This window comes from Triticum dicoccoides, chromosome 6A (assembly GCF_002162155.2).
Source record: "Triticum dicoccoides isolate Atlit2015 ecotype Zavitan chromosome 6A, WEW_v2.0, whole genome shotgun sequence".
NCBI classification, from domain to species: Eukaryota; Viridiplantae; Streptophyta; class Magnoliopsida; order Poales; family Poaceae; genus Triticum; species Triticum dicoccoides.
The window spans coordinates 217,587,936-217,609,344 of record NC_041390.1 but is presented as its reverse complement, the minus strand read 5'-3'; the positions used below and the strand labels follow the sequence as shown (position 1 = coordinate 217,609,344).

General features: G+C 44.4%; 1 pseudogene; it reads right to left on the bottom strand.

Moving 5' to 3' along the window:
• Positions 1 to 9,938: 9,938 nt before the first annotated feature.
• Positions 9,939 to 21,131, bottom strand: LOC119315806 (annotated as a pseudogene).
• Positions 21,132 to 21,409: the final 278 nt, after the last annotated feature.

Genomic DNA, 21,409 nt, shown 5'->3' with positions numbered 1-21,409 from the left:
CAAGAAGGGATACTTCATGAAACGGCAAATCGGCTGCTGCACTAGTGAAGAAACCCAAGGTTGAACCCAAACCCGAGACTAAGTGCTTCTGTAATAAGGGGAACAGCTACTGGAGCAGCATTACCCTAGATACTTGGTATATGAGAAGGCTGGCAAGGTCGATAGAAGTATATTGGATATACATTATGTGTACTTTACTAGTACTCCTAGTAGCACCAGGGTATTAAGATACCGGTTCAGTTGCTAAGTGTTAGTAACTCGAAATAAAAAGCTACGAAATAAAAGGAGACTAGCTAAAGGTGAGCTGACGATATGTGTTGGAAGTGTTTCCAAGGTTGATGTGATCAAGCATCTCACGCTCCCTCTACCACCGAGATTGGTGTTTGCGTTGAGCATAGACATGATTGGATTATGTCTATCGCAATACGGTTATTCATTTAAGGAGAATAATGGTTACTCTATTTATTTGAATAATACCTTCGATGGTCTTGCACCTAAATAAATGGTTTATTGAATCTCGATCGTAGTGATACACATTTTCATGCCAAAAGATATAAGATAGTAATGATAGTACCACTTACTTGTGGCACTGCCATGTAAGTCATAATGGTATAAAACGCATGAAGAAGCTCCATGTTGATGGATCTTTGGACTCACTCATTTTTGAAAAGTTTGAGACATGCGAACCATGTCTATTGGTATATATGCATGAAGAAGCTCCATGCAAATGGACCGTTCGGACTCACTTGATTTTGAATCACTTGAGATATGCAAATCATACCACATAGGCAAGATGACTGAAAAGCCTCGGTTTCAATAAGATGGAACAAGATAGCAACTTGTTGGAAGTAACACATTTTGATGTGTGCAGTCCAATGAGTGCTGAGGCATGCAGTGAATATCGTTATGTTCTTACTTCACAGATGATTCGAGTAGATGTTGAGAATATTTACTTGATGAAACACAAGTCTGAATTATTGAATGGTTCAAGTAATTTCAGAGTGAAGTAGCAGATCATTGTGACAAGAGGATAAAATGTCTATGATATGATCATAGAGATGAATATCTGAGTTACGAGTTTTGGCACACAAATAAGACATTGTGGAAATTGTTTCGCAATTAATACCGCCTGGAACACCATAATGTGATGGTGTGTCCGAACATCATAGTTGCACCCTATTGGATATGGTGCGTACCATGATGTCTCTTATCGAATTACCACTATCGTTCGTGGGTTAGGCATTAGAGACAACCACATTCACTTTAAATAGGGCACCACGTAATTCCGTTGAGACGACACCGTTTGGAGAAACCTAAGTTGTCGTTTCTTAAAGGTTTGGGGCTGTGACGCTTATATGAAAAAGTTTCAGGTTGATAAGCTCGAACCCAAAGTGGATAAAATGCATCTTCATAGGAAACCCAAAACAGTTGGGTATACCTCCTAATTCAGATCCGAAAGCAATATGGATTGTTTCTAGAATCGGGTCCTTTCTCGAGGAAAAGTTTCTCTCGAAAGAATTGGGTGGGAGGATGGTGGAGACTTGATGAGGTTATTGAACCGTCTCTTCAACTAGTGTGTGACAGGGCACAGGGAGTTGTTCCTGTGGCACCTACACCAATTGAAGTGGAAGCTTATGATATTGATCATGAAACTTCGGATCAAGTCACTCCCAAACCTCGTAGGATGACAAGGATGCGTACTACTTCAGAGTGGTACGTAATCCTGTCTTGAAGGTCATGTTGCTAGACAACAATGAACCTACGAGCTATGGAGAAGCGATGGTGGGCCCGGATTCCGATAAATGGCTTGAGGCCATAAAATCCGAGAGAGGATCCATGTATGAAAACAAAGTGTAGACTTTGGCAGAACGGCTCGATGGTCGTAAGGCTAATGAGTACAAATGGATTTCAAAAGGAAGACGGACAATGATGGTAAATGTCACCATTAAGAAAGCTCGACTTGTCGTTAAGATGTTTTCCGACAAGTTCAAGGAGTTGACTACGATGAGATTTTCTCACTCGTAGCGATGCTAAGAGTCTGTTGGAATTATATTAGCGATTACTGCATTATTTATGAAATCTTGCAGATAGGATGTCAAAACATTGTTTCCTCGATGATTTTAATGAGGAAAGGTTGTATGTGATACAACCGGAAGGTTTTGTCAATCCCGAAAGATGCTAATAAGTATGCAAAGCTCCAGCAATCCTTCTAAGGACTGGAGTGAGCATCTCGGAGTTGGAATGTATGTTTTGATGATGATCAAAAATTTTGGGTTTGTACAAAGTTTATGAGAAACTTGTATTTCCAAAGAAGTGAGTGGGAGCACTATAGAATTTCTGATGAGTATATGTTGTTGACATATTGTTGATCAGAAATGACGTAGAATTTCTGGAAAGCATATAGGGTTATTTTTGAAAGTGTTTTTCAATGGAAAGCCTGGATTAAGCTATTTGAACATTGAGCATCAAGATCTATAAGGATAGATCAAAATGCTTAATAATACTTTCAAATGAGCACATACCTTGACATGATCTTGAAGGTGTTCAAGATGGACCAGTCAAAGAAGGAGTTCTTGCCTGAGTTGTAAGGTACGAAGTTAAGACTTAAAGCTCGACCACGGCAGAATAGAGAGAAAGGACGAAGGTCGTCCCCTATGCTTAAGACGTAGGCTCTTCAGTATGCTATGCTGTGTACCGCACCTGAAGTGTGCCTTGCCATGAGTCAGTCAAGGGGTACAAGAGTGATCCAAGAATGGCTCACAGGACAGCGGTCAAAGTTATCCTTAGTAACTAGTGGACTAAGGAATTTTCTCGATTATGGAGGTGGTAAAAGAGTTCGTCGTAAAGGGTTACGTCGATGCAAGCTTAACACCTATCCGGATAGCTCTGAGTAGAGATACCGGATACGTATAATGGAGCAACAATTTAGAATAGCTCCAAGTAGAACAGTTATTTGGAATAGCTCCAAATAGAGCGTGGTAGCTACATCTAGGAGATGACATAGAGATTTGTAAAACACACACGGATCTGAAAGGTTCGGACCCGTTGACTAAAACCTCTCTCACAAGCAACATGATCAAACATAAAACTCATTGAGTGTTAATCACATAGTGATGTGAACTAGACTACTGACTCTAGTAAACTCTTGGGTATTAGTCACATGGCGATGTGACCTGTGAGTGTTAATCACATGGTGATGTGAACTAGATTATTGACTCTAGTGCAAGTGGGAGACTGTTGGAAATATGCCCTAGAGGCAATAATAAAAGTGTTATTATTATATTTCCTTGTTCATGATAATTGTCTTTTATTCATGCTATAACTGTATTATCCGGAAATCGTAATACACGTGTGAATACATAGACCACAATATGTCCCTAGTGAGCCTCTAGTTGACTAGCTCGTTGTGATCAACGGATAGTCATGGTTTCCTGACTATGGACATTGGATGTCGTTGATAACGGGATCACATCATTAGGAGAATGATGTGATGGACAAGACCCAATCCTAAGCATAGCACAAAGATCGTGTAGTTCGTTTGCTAGAGCTTTGCCAATGTCAAGTATCTCTTCCTTTGACCATGAGATCGTGTAACTCCTGGATACCGTAGGAGTGCTTTGGGTGTATCAAACGTCACAACATAACTGGGTGACTATAAAGGTGCACTACGGGTATCTCCGAAAGTATCTATTGTTTTATGCGGATCGAGACTGGGATTTGTCACTCCGTGTAAACGGAGAGGTATCTCTGGGCCCACTCGGTAGGACATCATCATATGCGCAATGTGACCAAGGAGTTGATCACGGGATGATGTGTTACGGAACGAGTAAAGTGACTTGCCGGTAACGAGATTGAACAAGGTATTGGATACCGACGATCGAATCTCGGGCAAGTAAAATACCGCTAGACAAAGGGAATTGTATACGGGATCGATTGAGTCCTTGACATCGTGGTTCATCCGATGAGATCATCGTGGAACATGTGGGAGCCAACATGGGTATCCAGATCCCGCTGTTGGTTATTGACCGGAGAATGTCTCGGTCATGTCTACATGTCTCCCGAACCCGTAGGGTCTACACACTTAAGGTTCGATGACGCTAGGGTTATAAAGGAAGCTTGTATGTGGTTACCGAATGTTGTTCGGAGTCCCGGATGAGATCCCGGACGTCACGAGGAGTTCCGGAATGGTCCGGAGGTAAAGATTTATATATAGGAAGTCCTGTTTCGGCCATCGGGACAAGTTTCGGGGTCATCGGTATTGTACCGGGACCACCGGAAGGGTCCCGGGGGCCCACCGGGTGGGGCCACCTGCCCCGGGGGGCCACATGGGCTGAAGTGGGAAGGGATCCAGCCCAAAGTGGGCTGGGGCGCCACTTCCCTCATGGCCCATGCGCCTAGGGTCAAAGGGGAACCCTAAGGAAGAGTCCTAGGAGGGGAAGGCACCTCCTAGGTGCCTTGGGGGGGAGGGAATCCTCCCTTGGCCGCCGCCCCTTTCCCATCTAGGGCTGGCCGCACCCCTTGGGGGTGGGAAACCCTAAAGGGGGCGCAGCCCTCCCCTCCCCCTATATATATGAGGCCTAGGGGCTGCCCATAATAGATGATTTGATCTCTCGTTGGTGCAGCCCTGCCCCTCTCCCTCCTCCTCTTCTTCCATGGTGCTTGGCGAAGCCCTGCGGGATTGCCACGCTCCTCCACCACCACCACGCCGTTGTGCTGCTGCTGGATGGAGTCTTCCTCAACCTCTCCCTCTCTCCTTGCTGGATCAAGGCGTGGGAGACGTCACCGGGCTGTACGTGTGTTGAACGCGGAGGTGCCGTCCGTTCGGCACTAGGATCATCGGTGATTTGAATCACGACGAGTACGACTCCATCAACCCCGTTCACTTGAACGCTTCCGCTTAGCGATCTACAAGGGTATGTAGATGCACTCCCCTTTCTACTCGTTGCTGGTCTCTCCATAGATAGATCTTGGTGTTACGTAGGAAAATTTTTGAATTTCTGCTACGTTCCCCAACAGTCGCCACTTGTCAGGGGAAGGCTTCGGTGCAGTAGCCACAAAAATCTGCATGAACTCGATGACGCTGCTTCTAGCTCTTCTAGCCAACTCGTCAGCTGCAGCAGGTAGATTCCCTTCTCGGAGTTTGTTCCGGTTGGTCCACCATAACCACCAATAGGTAAGCACCAAGAGGCGCTTTCTTACATCCAACCCCCATAGGAAATCCATGGTTGCATGCACACCCGTTATACGCTCAAGGGCACGATGCTCCCCCTCCATGGCCAGCTCTCTCCATCCACCCTTGACCATTTTACACTTAATGAACAGGTGGGCCCCGTCTTCATCTGCATTGCCGCAAAACAGGCATTTTGTATCAGCAATTGGAATACCTCGCCGAGCCACATTCATCCTGAGAGCAAGAGAATCATGCTGGACACGCCAAGTGAACATCTGGATAGTTTTTGGACAAGGGAGCTTCCATATCCGTTTCCACGATTCATCATCAACTCTATCGAGCCCACCTGGGTTTGTGTTGCTACCACCCACGCCTCCGTTCATCCTTGTCTTTTCTAGCTGGCCAAACAATTTGTATGCCGATTTAACTGAATGGATGCCTTTACTGTCATAATGCCACGCGATGAAATCTTGCGCCCCCTCTCTCAACGGGATCTGGAGAATGTGTTTAACATCATCAGGCCAGAACGTGTCCCTTACTAGCCGCTCGTCCCACTGGCCCGTTAACGGATCTATGAGATCGCAGACTCTTTCCAGGAGATTAGGGCCCCGAGCTGTGATGACCCCGCGCGACCAGGGCCTAGGTATCCATGGATCCAACCAGATGTTGACCTGAGTGCCATCCCCAATCCTCCATATATATCCTTCCCGAAAAAGTTGGAGCCCATGCAGCAGGCTTCTCCATGAGTAGGAGATACCATCTCTCGGGGCAGCTTCGAGGAGTTGATCATCCGGGTAGTACCGAGCACGCAACAGTTGAGCACATAAGGAATTCGGGTACTGGACTAGACGCCAAATTTGTCTGGACAGCATGGCGATGTTAAACCCGTACATATCCCGGAAACCAAGCCCACCCTGGGATTTTGGCAGTGTAAGGGTCTTCCATCCGATCCAGTGGGTGGTGCTCTCCTTGTCTTGCTGACTCCACCAATAGTTCCCGAGCATCGAGCTGAGTTCTCCGCAGAAAGATTTGGTAAGGTCAAAACACGACATAGCAAAGGTGGGTATAGCTTGGGCAACAGTAGTAACTAAGGTATCCTTCCCCGCCTTTGCAATAAGCCGTTCCTTCCAACCATAAACCCGGCCTGCCATAGCTCCCTTAATGAAAGCAAAGGCTTTCTTCCGTGACTTGCCCACATGCACTGGCAGGCCCAGGTACTTGTCATTCCACTCTTCGCTTTTGATTTGCAGAGAGTTCTTTACAGCAGTTCTAACCCCAGCTTCTGTATTTGGGCTGAACATCACGGCGGACTTCTCGAGATTTATGCATTGTCCCGAGCATGCCTCATAGAGATCAAGCACCCTACAAAGCTCATAGGCCTCCTCCTGCTTAGCTCTCAGAAGGAGAAGAGAATCGTCTGCGAAAAGCAAGTGTGACACCACGGGAGCCCCCTGAAAGATTCTGACTCCGCTAATCCTCCCCGCCGCCTCCGCGTCATGCAGCAAAGCCAAGAGTCCCTCTGCATAGATGACAAAAAGATAGGGCGAGGCGGGGTCTCCTTGCCGTAAGCCCCGGGATGGTGAGAACTATTCGGTCAGCTCCCCGTTCACCTTAATCTGGTGGCGGACAGAAGAGACACATGACATGACCAGGTCGATCCACCTAGCCCCGAAGCCAAGCTTGGTCAGCATGGCTCTGAGGAAATCCCATTCGACCTTGTCGTATGCTTTACTCATATCCGCCTTCACAGCTGCTATCCCTTCCTTCCCTCTCTTCTTATTCAGGAGGTAATGTGACATCTCATACGCCACTAAGACATTGTCCGTTATCATTCTCCCGGGGACAAAAGCGCTTTGGTTGGAGGAAATAATCTCTGGGAGAATGATCTTGAGACGATTAGCAATAACCTTGGAGACCAATTTGTATATCACATTGCATAAACTTATCGGCCGTAGATCTTCGATCCTGCTAGGGCATTTCACTTTAGGAATCAAGACCACAGTTGTGTCATTCCATCCCTCCGGCATGGCACCACCATTAAGAATAGCCATGACCTCCTCGATAACCTTCTCCCCCATAAAGTGCCAATGTTTCTTGTAGACCACCGAGGGCATACCGTCCGGCCCAGGGGCCTTAAAATCCCCAATGTGATCAAGGGCAGCTTTAATTTCCTCCCTGGTAACTTCTGCTTCCAGGATCGCCCTCATGGCAGCCGTGACACGGGGCTGCACTTTATCAATGAGCTCAGGGAGGCGGTTGACCCCAGCGGTGGTGAAAAGGTCCTGAAAAAAAGAGCAAACGTAGTTATTTAGTTCCTCCCCCTCCTTCACTTCCACCCCATCATCCTTCTTTAACTTCTTGATTCTATTCGCCTTCCGTTTCGCAGAAGCTACTGCCATGAAATACTTGGTGCTCTTGTTACCATCCTTCAGCCATGTAACATGTGAGTGTTGTCTCGCTTTGGTGTTCTTTTTGCCTTCCAGATCCTCGAGCAAACCTCGCAGCCTCCCTTCCTCCCTCACTTTTCCTTCCGAGACGGGCGCCCTCATACACCTCTCCAATGCTCTCCTAGTCTCACTCAGTCTTCCTTCTAGCTCTCCCGCCACCTCCTTACCCCATCTTCTCATCCTCCCCGCCACGTTTTTCATGACTGAGGCCACATCCCCCTGACCCAACATACAACCTTCTTCCCACGCCCCCTGCACCTCCTCACTACACCCTTCTTCCTGGAGCCACCACGCTTCAAAACGAAAGCCGCAATCTCCTCCCACCTTCTTCCTGCTAGCACCCTTTGTAGAAACTATTACCGGTCGGTGGTCGGAGTGTCGTGGTGAGCCATTAAGAACTGTGAATTCCGGAAACCAATCGCACCACGTTGCATTTGCTGTCGCCCTGTCAGCCTTTCACAGATATAAGTGTCCGCCCTCTTACTGTGGTTCCTCCAAGTAAATCTATCCCCCTCGTACCCCAGATCACTTAGCTCACACGCCTCGAGAGCCTCTCTAAAGTTATCCATGCATTTTTGGCTCCGTTCAACACCACCAACCTTCTCATCACATGTGAGGATCTCGTTGAAGTCATCCACACAAAGCCAAGGGCGTCCGTGCTGGTGTTGCTGGCCGAGGATCTTCAACAGCCTCCATGTCTCCGCCTTACGCTCCGATTCAGACTCTCCATAGATTCCTGTGAGCCTCCAAACTCTACCATCTTCCTCCGTAACATCCACGTCAACATGCTTTTGCCATACTTGTACTAGCGAATATCGTTTTGGGTCTAAGGCCATGGAACCTGTTGACGATTTTTTTTTCTTTGCGGGAACGTGTAGAGGAACTCTTTTGCTGGGTCGCTGCAGGCATTTTGCCAGCCGAGGACGGGACTGGTTGATTTGATTGGACCGAACTTCTTTTTTTATCACGGTTGAACCCATTTTCTCTAAATGCTCATCTGCAACATGTTTATGGTAATACGTGATGGGCATGCACAACGGATTTCAATTAGAAGAGAAGGTCCATCTGGCTCGACAGTTCAACACGTCATAGTCGGACCATCTGGCTCTAGTCATCAGTGTTTGGGAAGAGGCGGATAGAAGGCCAAACATCCAACGCAGGTTTCGGTATGAGGAGATGTGGACGAGGCATGACGCATACTCCCTCCATTCCACAATGTAGTGCTTCCTCTATCCTCGTGCTTCAACTTTGACCGCAAATTTAACTACCAGGACCGATTGCGGCGGGAGCAAAAATTATATCAGTGAATTCGTATTCAAAAGAAGTTTTCAATTATATATTTTTTTCTCCCGCCGCAGTTGGTCTCGTTGGTTAAATTTGTGGTCAAAGTTGGACCTCGGGAAGCGTGGGCGCACTATATTTTGGAATGGAAGGAGTATGAAGCAATGGTGCAAGAGGCGTGGCAGGCGGACGGCCACAAGGCTGGCTGCATGCGGGAGTTAATGCAAAAGTTGCGTCAGGTGTCGGGCTGCATGCAGCTGTGGGGTAAGGAGGTTTTTGGTTCTCTGCGTATCTATATCTACTAGTAGACTGCCCGTGGGTTGCCATAGGCTAACAAAAAATATAAAAAAGATAAATATGTTAACAAAAATGTATATCTATACCAATATAAAAAGACCCAAAGGGATAGATTCAAACCATCTCGACCGTCAAATCATGTTATTTAGCAGTTCAAATCGCTTCAATGTTGAGCACCAGATACGTTTAACACTCTAATTACCCGCCATTGCTATTGGCTATAGACACGTTTTGACTCAATGATATCCCATGAAATCCGTCATGTAATTAATATCCTATCATTCCCGCGAAAAAAGCATTTGATATCTTACCAAATACCAACATGCAACAGATATATCTTACCTAATATAACATGCAACTAATATCCTATCTAATATAAACGTGCATTGCACGTACATTATTACTAGTACAAAAAGAAATGTCATGTAGGAGTCATACATTGATATGAACTGATATGAATCAATGTTCTAAATAGCGGGGGCCCTCCATATCAGCTATTGTGACTGCTATAGACCGCTATACCCAGCTATTTTGCAAGTTTAGCGGGTTAATCCATTGTCTCTCGCTTATCAGCTATTGTGACGCTATAGACCGCTATACCCAGCTATTTTGCAAGTTTAGCAGTTTATGCCATTGTCTCTCGCTGATCCAACCGTTATAGACACTGATCCAACCGTTATAGACACGCTATAGCTGGCCTATAGCGGGCTATTTAAAACTTTGATATGAATAGTCATTAAATATCAATTCAGCACAACTGACAATCTATCATCTGCTCCAAAATTAACACATGTGCTTATCATACATCAATCTATTCAGGAGTGTTACATTATCAGACAATTTGTTGGGCACATGGTAGCTATATAAATAGTCCAGATCTCATGTTGACAGAAATTAGCAATGCTCACACCTACATACGAAATCGGCCTGAGACAATTTTCTAGCTTCTTTCTATTTTTACAGTGTCACATGCAGAATTTCCAAAGATTGAACTTCTTAATAATGACGTGCCTTCACGTCCATGTAGGAACTTTATGGTCGATCCGGCCAATAGATTGCTCCGATGCTGGCGAGAAATCTTCCATTCGAGCTTCCATCGCCCCTCCGCCGCACAGATCTGGCAATCTCCACTCACTCCCCTCATAGGCGGCAACTGCTTGATATGTTAAGACACTCATTGCCGTCCCCACCCACTCCCCTCATAGGAACATTGAACCGTAAAAACATTATCAGCGTATTAGGCTTCCATCATGAGTTATATCTTCGCTTCTATGAACACATCAAGACATAAAACTTTTGTGTTTGGTAAGAAAATTAAGCAGATATGAAGGTAAAATGAAATCATCAATATAATTCCCGCATACACTACTACATGGAACAGACATGAAATGTCGTGGAAACTGCTGAAACTTACTTTTCTAGAACATAGAAAACAACAATACAAACTGTTCACTGCTGACTTGCACATACTTCGCAATTAGCAAACACGCTTCATCAAGTATGTAGATGCGGCGAACAGGAGCACATACTTGGACAGAGCATACCGCATGGGGGCGAGGCTCCAGACCAATACTCCCCCAACCCTCCAATTTTATTGGAGTACTTTGTATCTCATATATAGGTGCCGTTTATTCACACGTGTAGTACTATTTTTCGTTGACACGGATGATATCTTAAATAAAACTTCCTAGCCTATTACCTGAGATAAGATCCTTTTGTTCACATGTGCCAGGTACTTGCTTCTCACAAAATACAAAATCTGGAAGTAACTAAATTGTTGCATTTTATCAAGTTTATCTTCTTGGCAAATGGAAGCAAGCTGAGTATCAGGAGTGACACAAGAAATCAACAGCAGTACGTAAACCAAGACCTCAGGTAGGGGAGTGTTTCTGTCCGAGTACACGTACAAATCTCTCAGGAGAATATTGCAGTGAGATAAGCAAATAACAAATTATAAAGTTGACAAGCATGTTGGTTGATATTAAAAGAGAGTAATAAATAAACCAAGAAGTGACACTATTCTATGGTGTACCTAATCAAAGTTTCCCCTTAATTTATATATGTAACTGTAGAAAAATATTGACATCCACAAGAGATTACAAAAAGCAACAGGTCATACCTACATGTATTTGATTGGTTTCCCTATTTTATTCACCTTCCCATTCTCCGCTAATCCTTCCTTCAAGTCTCCATCTTCTGACTGAATTTAATCAGATATGCAGCTCATGGATCCTCCTTTTCTTCCCCTACAAATTCACTGGTATCCAAGCAGCTCCATGCATGATAATGAAATAAACCGGAAGATATACTGGTAATACTATGAGAAAAGATTGTGGCTGTTCTACACCCATGGACATTGCACCCCAGGTACACACACAATCAAGAAAAAAAAATCAAAAAAATCTGAAACTTTGCAGAATAATGACATGGCACTTGCAGAATTATGAGCAAATGTTTTAGGTGCTTGCAAAATTATGTGGCCAAATGACATCTGAAGAGCTCTGTACAAAAAAAAATCAAAGATTGTGCTCAAATATAAAATCTGAAACGTGGGTGCAGAGCAAGAGTTTGTATTTCATTTCATATGGAGATCATTCGATGTTATTTGGTGACCAAACTTTGAAAGTTTGTAAAACATTTTCTTATAATCAATTCCACGAAGTTTCAGATTTTTTTTATTGTTCAGTCTACAACTTTTCTTCTCCCTCCTCTATTTATTCAGTGATTACAATGCTAACTGAAAAACAGAAAAGCATGACATATCCGAGTTGTGAGTGCCGCCATCCTAGAACTCCTTGCACACCTCTCTGCATCGTCGCCGTGACCGTTGTGCCGTGCCATCCCATGATCCAATCATTGCGACGATCTATCCTAACAATCTAGGACATCGTCACAACTTGGTTTGTTTCTGCTAAAGTTTAACTGAAGAAAAAAAGCTGACGAAACTGAGTTCAAACAACTACAGCTACGACTCTAACAAAACTGAATTTTCTGAATATTCCGACAGCAGCTGTTAACTCAGTAATCACAAGACCACCTTTCTAAGAAAATCAGGGTCCCAATAGACAAAAGCAAGCATGGAGACGAAGCTTAAATTTTAGAGGGACAACCCATACGTCTACCAGTGTTATACTATTATCAAATAGCAAAATTATGATGAAATTTGATTTCAATGTAGAAGCATATATATAGATTATTTAAAAACATGGCATCGCTATTGCGCATAGTTGAATGTAAGGTGGATTGGGTAAATCTCATGATATACTTCAGCCCATGGCCCATGTAGCCCCTTGTAGAGACCATTCATGGAGGGTCAAAATTCAACTTGTCGTTGAGCAGTCTTGGAACATGTTTAAGGTATACACATGCAAGGCTGCCAAGCCCCAGCAAGACTTCCATGGCGCTGCTATCAAGAAACGTGCCATCAGGGTCTGACACATGTTTCAGGAAGCAAGTGCTCATTTCTTTGCCAGGAAATTTATTTGATAGAAGCTCTATGCTGTAATAACTTTTGTTGCCTTGCCCTGAAACCGTTTCTTCTGTAGGGGCATAAATTGCAGTAAACTAAGATATGACACTCTTTACATGTAAGTGGTAGATTGCATAATCATATAAAGTATAGAAGAATTGAAGGTTAATGGACTTACATTGCCCTAGCAAAAATGTGTGCAAAACAGGAAACACAACCTGCTCAATTTTACTTAAAAATGAAGCAAAACAAAAATAGTTGTGATCCCAAGGCCAAAAGGCAATTTAAAAAATGGCATCTTAATAGCATAATATCGCTTACAAACATCTAATAGAGTGGAAACAGGTAGTTCGAAGGAACAATCTATATTTTTGTAGATTAATGAAATCACCGGTGCTCCTATGTAACAATTCTGAATTCAAAACCATATTGGAAAGGACACTTTGCCAAAATAAGGAGTAGTACCTAAATTCTCTATCTAAACACATGCACTTGGGATATAGCTCGCCATTGCTAAACACACACGCACCTGTAAACGCACGGGCATCCAGATAACAAAGATATGTCTTTTTTTCACAAAACAAATATTTCTCGCTTTCTCAATTGTAACCAAAGTTTCAGATCACGAGCGAAAACAGCGCGATCACGGCGCTATCGCGTGCTGGAAGCCTTCCCGCGAGGAGATCCCTTAAAAAACGCGATCTGCTGCTAACCGCGCGATCGCGCGCGAAACGACGCTATTTGACTTTGCTGTCGCTGCAAATTTGCGGTTATGGGCCGAAAGACTGAAACACAAGGCCCTAACAGACCAGAAACGGCCCAAATTTCACGATGGTATATAGCACCTCCTCCAGAAAACCTAGCTCGTGTCCCCCCATTCCCTTCTCTCACTCCCATCAAAAAGTTTGCGGCGGCTGCGCCGTTCTTCCCACCAGCGCCGACTGATGCTTCCTTGGAAGCCAGATTCGAATGCGGGGGAGGTGGAAAGGCGACCGACGACAAGGGGCCTCTGCACGCCGCCGCCTCTGCGACCACGATGACATCTTAGTCTCACTCTCACACGGTTCCAGCAGCCGGGGCAACCACATCGCCAGGAGGTACATGAGTCCTCCGATTCCATAGTTCATTGGTAGAATATTCAGACTTGTTTGTTGATTCAGATTGTAGGCTCTGGGAGGGATTCAGATTTGTTTGTTGATTGGAAGAAGAAGAAGATGATCCCTGTTACTCCTCAAGAAGATCTGCTCTCTGCTTCCTCTGCTTCAGAAAGTGACGACGACAACGAGGACACCGACATGAGTTCTGGTTCTGTCATGTGAGCTTGTGGGTTTCTCTATTAAGTTCCTTTTGGCGCTCATGATTCTATCCTTTCCTGTGTGCTTTTGACAGATGAATTCTGAAAACTTTGTGATGCATATAATGGACTATGGACATGCTGCTGTTGTTACTGAACGTAAGCGCCGAACTGTTGATGTTATGCTTGATGCAACTCTTGAATTTGTATTTCTATTTATCTGTTGAACTGCTGCAGATCTCTACTATACTTGTTATGTTCGAATTTATATTGAGAATCCTTTTTTTCTACTGAAAATACCCTGTTTTCTGAGAAAAACATGCACATGTATTAGTATGGATGTGTGATATACATGTGCAAATACTGTAGCCGCGAAATGGGTTAGCGGCCGCTATAGCCGGCGATAGCGGCTGTAGCGTTGGCACAGAGCCAGCCGCTAAATGCCTTAGCCCGCGATCTGAAACCTTGATTGTAACTACATTTACAAATGTAGAAGAAAAAGTGGGAGAAATACTGAAGATACTACAGTACAAGGATATTAGTGGTAGCACCGGCGGAGCTCTCGGTAGGGCGAGGCAGGGTGTCCGCCCAACCTTTATTTCCGGCAAACACGCTCGATCGACGGATGACAGGTGCAATAAGTCAATGAAAGGAAGAGTTCTCTTTGATGTTGGGTCGTGACTTGTGAGAAGGCTCCTTATTTGGGTCATGCCCTTGCCTGATGGCTGCACACACGTCACACACATGACGTACCGAACCAGTCATCACAAAGGTACGAACAGGAACAGCAGAACACAAACCACCAGCCCTGGCGCATGCCACGCGCGAACCCCAGCAGGCTAGCGGCTAGCAGCAGGCAGCAGGAGCGCTGGTGCCAGAGGCCAAGGTGGACGGTGAAGACGCACGCCCTGGCGCTAGAGGCTAGCAGCGAGGAAGTCTCACGTGCTGTAGTCTCGGCTGACCTACCTCGAAAAAATTTGGTCCTCCGCCACTGATGAGCGGTAGCATGCTGACTAAACAGCTCAAGAAATTCTAGTCCATTTTACCGGCATCTAAAACAGTAGTATTTGCCTATATCTTTTTTTTCCTGTTTATAACAATAGGAATTGTGAACGTATAGTCTTACCTTGGCTTTAAATATCCTGCGGCCATCAAACCCACTGCATATGTCTCAGTAGAACAACAATACACTACAGAAGAGTACTCTTGTATTATCTACTTAATATAAAAACCATTCGATCTTCACTAAAACTGCTTTCTGAACTCCATTAATGTCATAACAAAAAGTCATGAGGGCGAACGAACCATGATGTGCTTACCATGGCAAAGAAGATGTCACGATAAGGCAAGCAAGATCTGAATTAGAAAGAACCCATCACGTACTGAAAATCTTGAGTGTGAGAGCACACCTGCCACACACACGGGTAACGAAGATTGAGATCGACGCACCTGTGATGGCGTCCTCTATGGAGCCGATATTCCGGTCGTTGGACCTCGACGCGACCTTGTACGCCACCTGCTCTTCCAAATGAGATATCCCTCACGCCACCCCGCTGCAAATCGACCGCCCACCTAGCCTGTTACATGTGAAAAAAAGCTATGAGTGTGTCAATTCCTGTAGTATCTCTCAATATACAAGCAGCACTACATGTCTTTGCTTATGAAGTTGTAAACACCTTTGTATTCGCTAAAAGATGATCATGATATTTCTATGACAGCTCAAAGTGCTGCCCGGCTGAGTGATGGCTGAGCTTGACCGGCGCGCCTCCAACAGTACCAGCGTCCAGACCTACACCTACCTCAGTGTGCCGGTTATCGGCAGAACCATCTCCCTCTACACGCCTTCCGTGGAAACACCGACGACCAATGGTTCAGATACCGGATCAAGAAGTACTGCTGGTCTCCATCATGTCGCTGCTGGGCTCGTGTTCGGTGCTGCTGGTGGGACAGTGGAAACTGTTTCATATTCAGCACCAACGGAGACATTTTGATGCAGACAAGTATGATGACAGTGGACAGGCAACATGGAGCCAGCAATTTGATGAGCATTTTTTACGGCCGCACTCCACTTTTCCATGTCTCTGCACTTCTCATTCTTGTTCCCACGTCCATATGGAGATCGTGGTTACCGGGTTGGGGTCTCCTACAAAAAAAAGAGTGAAAATGCATGCTACCATGAATACTGTCTTCAGTACAGAAAAGAACAAGCCTAATCCTTGTACATGCTATGGTGTCTTCCCAGGGCAAAGTTTATGTGCGAGCATCCATAACCGAGGTTAAACTGACCTACATAGTTGTCAATCAGCCCTGGGCGCTCTCAACTATAAGCTGAGGCTGCTTGACCAACTACATATTTCTCAGTCTTACAATTGATTGAAGTTTTAATAATATAACCACATTTTAGCCAAAATTCTGAACGGGATCTCAAAGTCCATCTGCTTGAAGCACACATGAAGGCAAAGTAGAACATGAAAAATAAGACACAAGGAATCAGGACAACCCTATCAATTTTGTCCGCATCAAGGACAAGGAGGGTTGCAACGACCAAGATCAGATGCTTTGAAGGCATGCAAGAGCTGTAGGGGTGAAAAGGGATCATGCTCATACCTGGTTTGAGAGTATCACCATCTGCCTGAGCCTTCTTCAACTCTGGTCATGGCCTGATTGAGCCTACTTTTCTTCATCTACATACAAAAGAGAAGAAATGGTTTGTTTACTTCAAGTAGTTGAATGAAAGATTAGAGAAAGGAATGAGGAGGCAGCCTCGATTGTGAAGACCTGTGGCAGGAATGGGGGCGGAGCGTGCTCATCAGTTGTCACGGCCATGCTGGCGGCGTGTGGGGATCCGAGGCGATGGCGGCGTCCTGGTGATCCGAGGCGACGGCGGCGGCGGCGTCCTGCCAGATCAAGGCAATTAAAACTATCACCAGATCATGAGTGTGTAAGACAATATATATGCTGTGTTAAACTGTAATTTTTCATGGCTTGCGAGCAATTCGCAGAACATCCATCGAACATTGCCATGGAGTTAGATATCTCCTACACCGTCAGATTTTTTAAATTTCATACTACCACCTCCAATTGATGATTCAGGCCCTGTTTGATAGCTCTGTATTTTCTAAGTATTTTGGAAATACTACAGTTTTTAGGATTACCATGGTTTTAGGCCCTGTTTGATAACAAAGTATTTTCTAAGTATTTTAAGAATACTGCAGTTTTTAAGATTACCATAGTTTTATTTGCAATGAGTTGTTTGGTTGCCTCTGATAATTGTGGTTTTCAAACTGCAGTATTTGCTAAACTGTAGTTTTTTCTCTGCATAAAAAAAAGAGCCCAAGACCTCTTTTTTTAAAACAGAGCAGCTGGAAAGAAGGGATGGGACGTCCTTATCGATCTTCTTCGCTCGATCTAAAACAGAGCCATCGCTCCCACGCCGCCGCCGTCGCCTTTGGAGATATCTCCCTCGGCAGCCATGGGGAAGGAAAGAGACGAGGATGGAGAGACCAAAGGTGAGTAGACTCTGCCCTTCGCCCTCCCTCTTCGCTCGTCCCGCCTCTCCATGGTGATCGCCGGCCCCTTCCTCTGCAGTCTGCACGGCTGTGCCTTTCCTAACTATGGATGTCGTGCAGCTCCGCTCGAACTGTTCGTCTAGACTGCTAGCTGGATCTCTATGCTTATTAATTCAACTCCGCTCGAGCTGTTCGTATAGTCTGCTAGCTGGATCTCAATGCTTGTTAATTGAAGACTGCTCGAGCTGTTCGTCTAGTCTGCTAGCAGTCTTATCCAGGACTTGTATACATGTCTTTAGAATCAGATAGGTTCACTGTCCGACCTTGTATAGAATATGGTTTTGCTAGTTGCTGGTTAGCTGAATATTTGCTCTGGATCAGTCCCATTTTTAAACGATTGCTTTGGATAAGTCCAGTCATGAACTTGTATATGCATGAACAAATGACATACTAGATACTACTGGAGATGCAGGCCTAGAGCCTTGAATTCAAACTCCTCCCAAAGTTGGCTTTTAATGCAAATAAGAAACTCAGCTGCGGGTTTCTCTTGCCTTATTTATGCATAAATTTCAAACTGTAAGCACTGGGAATTGTTTGGTGATGGCACTATTATTTGTTCTCTCAGAAGTTGATTTGTGGAATAAGTCAGAGATTTTTTGGTTTCATGTTGTATCCTTATCAATTTTCCTGATGTTTGTTTTGATTCGAACACTTAAATTGATGCATTTTGTTTTCCATTTGCAGACAAAAAAACACGAGCATCATGGACCACTGCTCAACTTGACCTGCTCGTTTCTATGATGAAAGAGTATGCAGATGCTGCTAAATTTCGTGATCAGAATGTATACGGCTTCGATGATGGCCAACTCATCATCTTCTCGGTGTTTACGCTTCAAAAAATCCCCCCACATTGATGGAGCAACTAGGATGACTTACAGAGGATAGAGACGATCCAAATATCAAGTGAATGTGCCGAGCGTGGCCGCGCGATTCCAGTCCTGGCGCAGCTCTTCGTGCCCCTCGACAGTGACGGATGACTGGCCAACTACGCCACGTGGTGGGTCGCCACCTCCACGTGTAGCTCGGCTGCGCCTCAATGGTGACACAATGAAGGCCAAGCCTCTCCGTCTGTGTGTAGCTTCACCACCAGATGAGTCACAGGTGAGGCCGTGCCTTGGGCGGTCTTTTTTGTATACACAAGATACCCGTTCGGTTGTTATGCAGGCTGATGGTTAGGGATATCCAGCTAGCTAGCTACAAAAGCTCAACAGAAATAGTATTCAACCGGTCAGCCGCTTGCACTGCTAACGGCTAGGTAGCGTGTTTGAACGCAACGGCTAGGCTAGACAACAATACTGTGTTTTGCGGCAACAACCAAACAGGTCACAGTAATCTCAATACTTCAATATACTTTGGTATATTAAAACTGTGGTATCTTGTACCCACTAACAAAAATACTGTGGTTTTCAATACTTCGATTTTTCTAATAATTTGCTACCAAACATAGCCTTAATTACTTTGAGGCCCTGTTTGATAGCAAAGTATTTTTTAAGTATTCTTAGAATACTGCAGTTTTTTTTACTTACCATGGTTTTATTTACAGTGACCTGTTTGGTTGGCCCTGTTTGATAGCAAAGTATTTTCTAAGTATTTTAAGAATACTACAGTTTTTCCAAATATCATAGTTTTATTTACTGTGACCTGTTTGGTTAGCACTAAATATTGTGTTATTAAAACTAGAGTATTCTCGAAACTGTAGTAATTTCTCTGCATAAAAAAAAGAACCCTGGACCTCTTTTTCAAAACAGAGCAAGGGAAAGAAACGAGCTAGCTAGGCTGGGTACATACGTACCTTGTGGTGGATGGTTGGTACGTACCTTGCCTGTTCAGTTTTTGCATTCTCCTGTTCTTATGCACGCGTATGGTAAGGTAAGGGCCACCTAGCTAGCTGCCGGGAATAACGCACCAGAAATTGTAAAGAAGCCAGCTAGGCGTGTTTACCCTGCTAACGGTAAGCTATATGCTAGCTAGCTGCATGTGCATGGCAGATAGGTTGAATGAACAGAAAAAATATTCGAACGGCCAGCTAGCTGCGCTTGTTTGCACTGCTAACACAATGGCTAGACAACAAAATTCACAGTGGTGTGCGACAACAACCAAACAGGTTCTATGTATTGTGAATACTTCAAAATATTGTGTTTTGATGAAACCATGGTATCTCATACCTACTGGCAAAATTACTTCAGTTTTGGATACTTCAGTTTATTTCACCATTTGCTAGTATTTCCAATACTGTGGTAAATTCTCTGTATAAAAAAAGAACCCTTGTCTTCTTCTTTTTTTAAAACAGAGCAAGCGAAAGAAAAGAACCCGTCGCTGGCTATTCTCAACAGACTCGTCTCGCTATCGAGCCATAGCCTCTGCCGCCGCCGCCGCCGCCACCGTCCAAAAGTGTCGACCATTTCCAGAGCCACAGAAAGGCTGGTATCTTGGTCCACATCGAACGGGAACTCGGCATTCTTAAAACAACCTGAAACAATTTGACGTGTCGGTGTAGGATGAAGTATCAAGTTCATCGAAAAGAGGTTTCTTGGGTGCTCTACTTACCACTGGGATCAGGAAATCTTAGCGATAAATTAACATGGTCGGTGACATGCATGTCGCCTTTTAGTGAGAATTCACCCTTCCATAGCATGAAACTGGCAGACTGCCGACCATCTTTAGTCACACTCGAGACCAGGGAGACTGAAATAGGAGGCGCTGGGATAGGCTTGTCTTTCTGGAGGAAACAGTTCTTCAAGAGCTCATTTGCACAAAGTCTTTCAGCTGCCGGAGCCAAACAGATTTCTGTGAAACCTCTTACTTCTGCATCTTCAACCTTGGACAGCACAGCTGGTTTTATACCCTATATAAAAAAGCATTGGAAGAAAATCAGTTGTTTGATAGATAATCTTTCAAAAAGGATGGGTACTTTGTGGACCCCAAAGCACTTACTTCACAAATTTTCTTGTATATCCATGGCTTGCCTTCGCATTCACTGTATGGTTATTCACATGTCACCATTTCAAGCATGCACATCCCAAATGAATATATATCCACCAACTCGTTGTAATTCCCAGTGAAGAGTTCTGGTGCCATAAACTCTAATGTGCCTGCATTTTGATGACACAACTCTTGTTAGTACAAGCCTTCCTAAAAATGTTATTTCTAAGACAAAGTACGCTGTGAGTGTGTCGTATCATTAAGAGTAAATCTACTGTAAACAGAATATATGTATACATTTCACACATCTGTAGCTGTTAGAAAAACACAATTCCACACACCTTCGATACTTCTCGTTTTCCGTTGATGCAAAAATGTCGCCAGACCAAAGTCGCCAATCTTCACTTGTCCATCATGACCGTTTATGAATATGTTGTCACACTTTAAATCCCTATGAATAATGGATGGTTCCTGACTCCGAAGATATTCCAGCCCTGTCAATATCTGCATTGCCCACCCTCTCATAGCCTTCATACCAACTTTATTGTGCTTCTTACGGAACCTGGTTATCATTCCAAATTGCAATGATCAGAATGTACTGAATGAAAGGGCGATAAGAGTGAACTCTATGCGTGGTTAAATTTCAATCAAACTTTCTCCACACAACAACAGACTCCAGCATGGTTGGTTACTAAGAAACCAATTCAATAAAGTACATCAACTTATAAACAGAAAGGGTAATCCATAACAGAATCAGGCAAAGCATTACGAACGAGGCGGACTGGAGTTTATATGCACATGACCTACATGTACGGGAATGTTTTCATTAGCATGCCTAGTCTAGAACATAAAAGGTGCAAGCCCATCCCTTTGCCGTAAGCATTCAAAATAACAAGCCTACTGTTCAACATTTTCTCCAGTAAAATACAGGTTGCCAGGCAGGTCATACTAACTCCACGG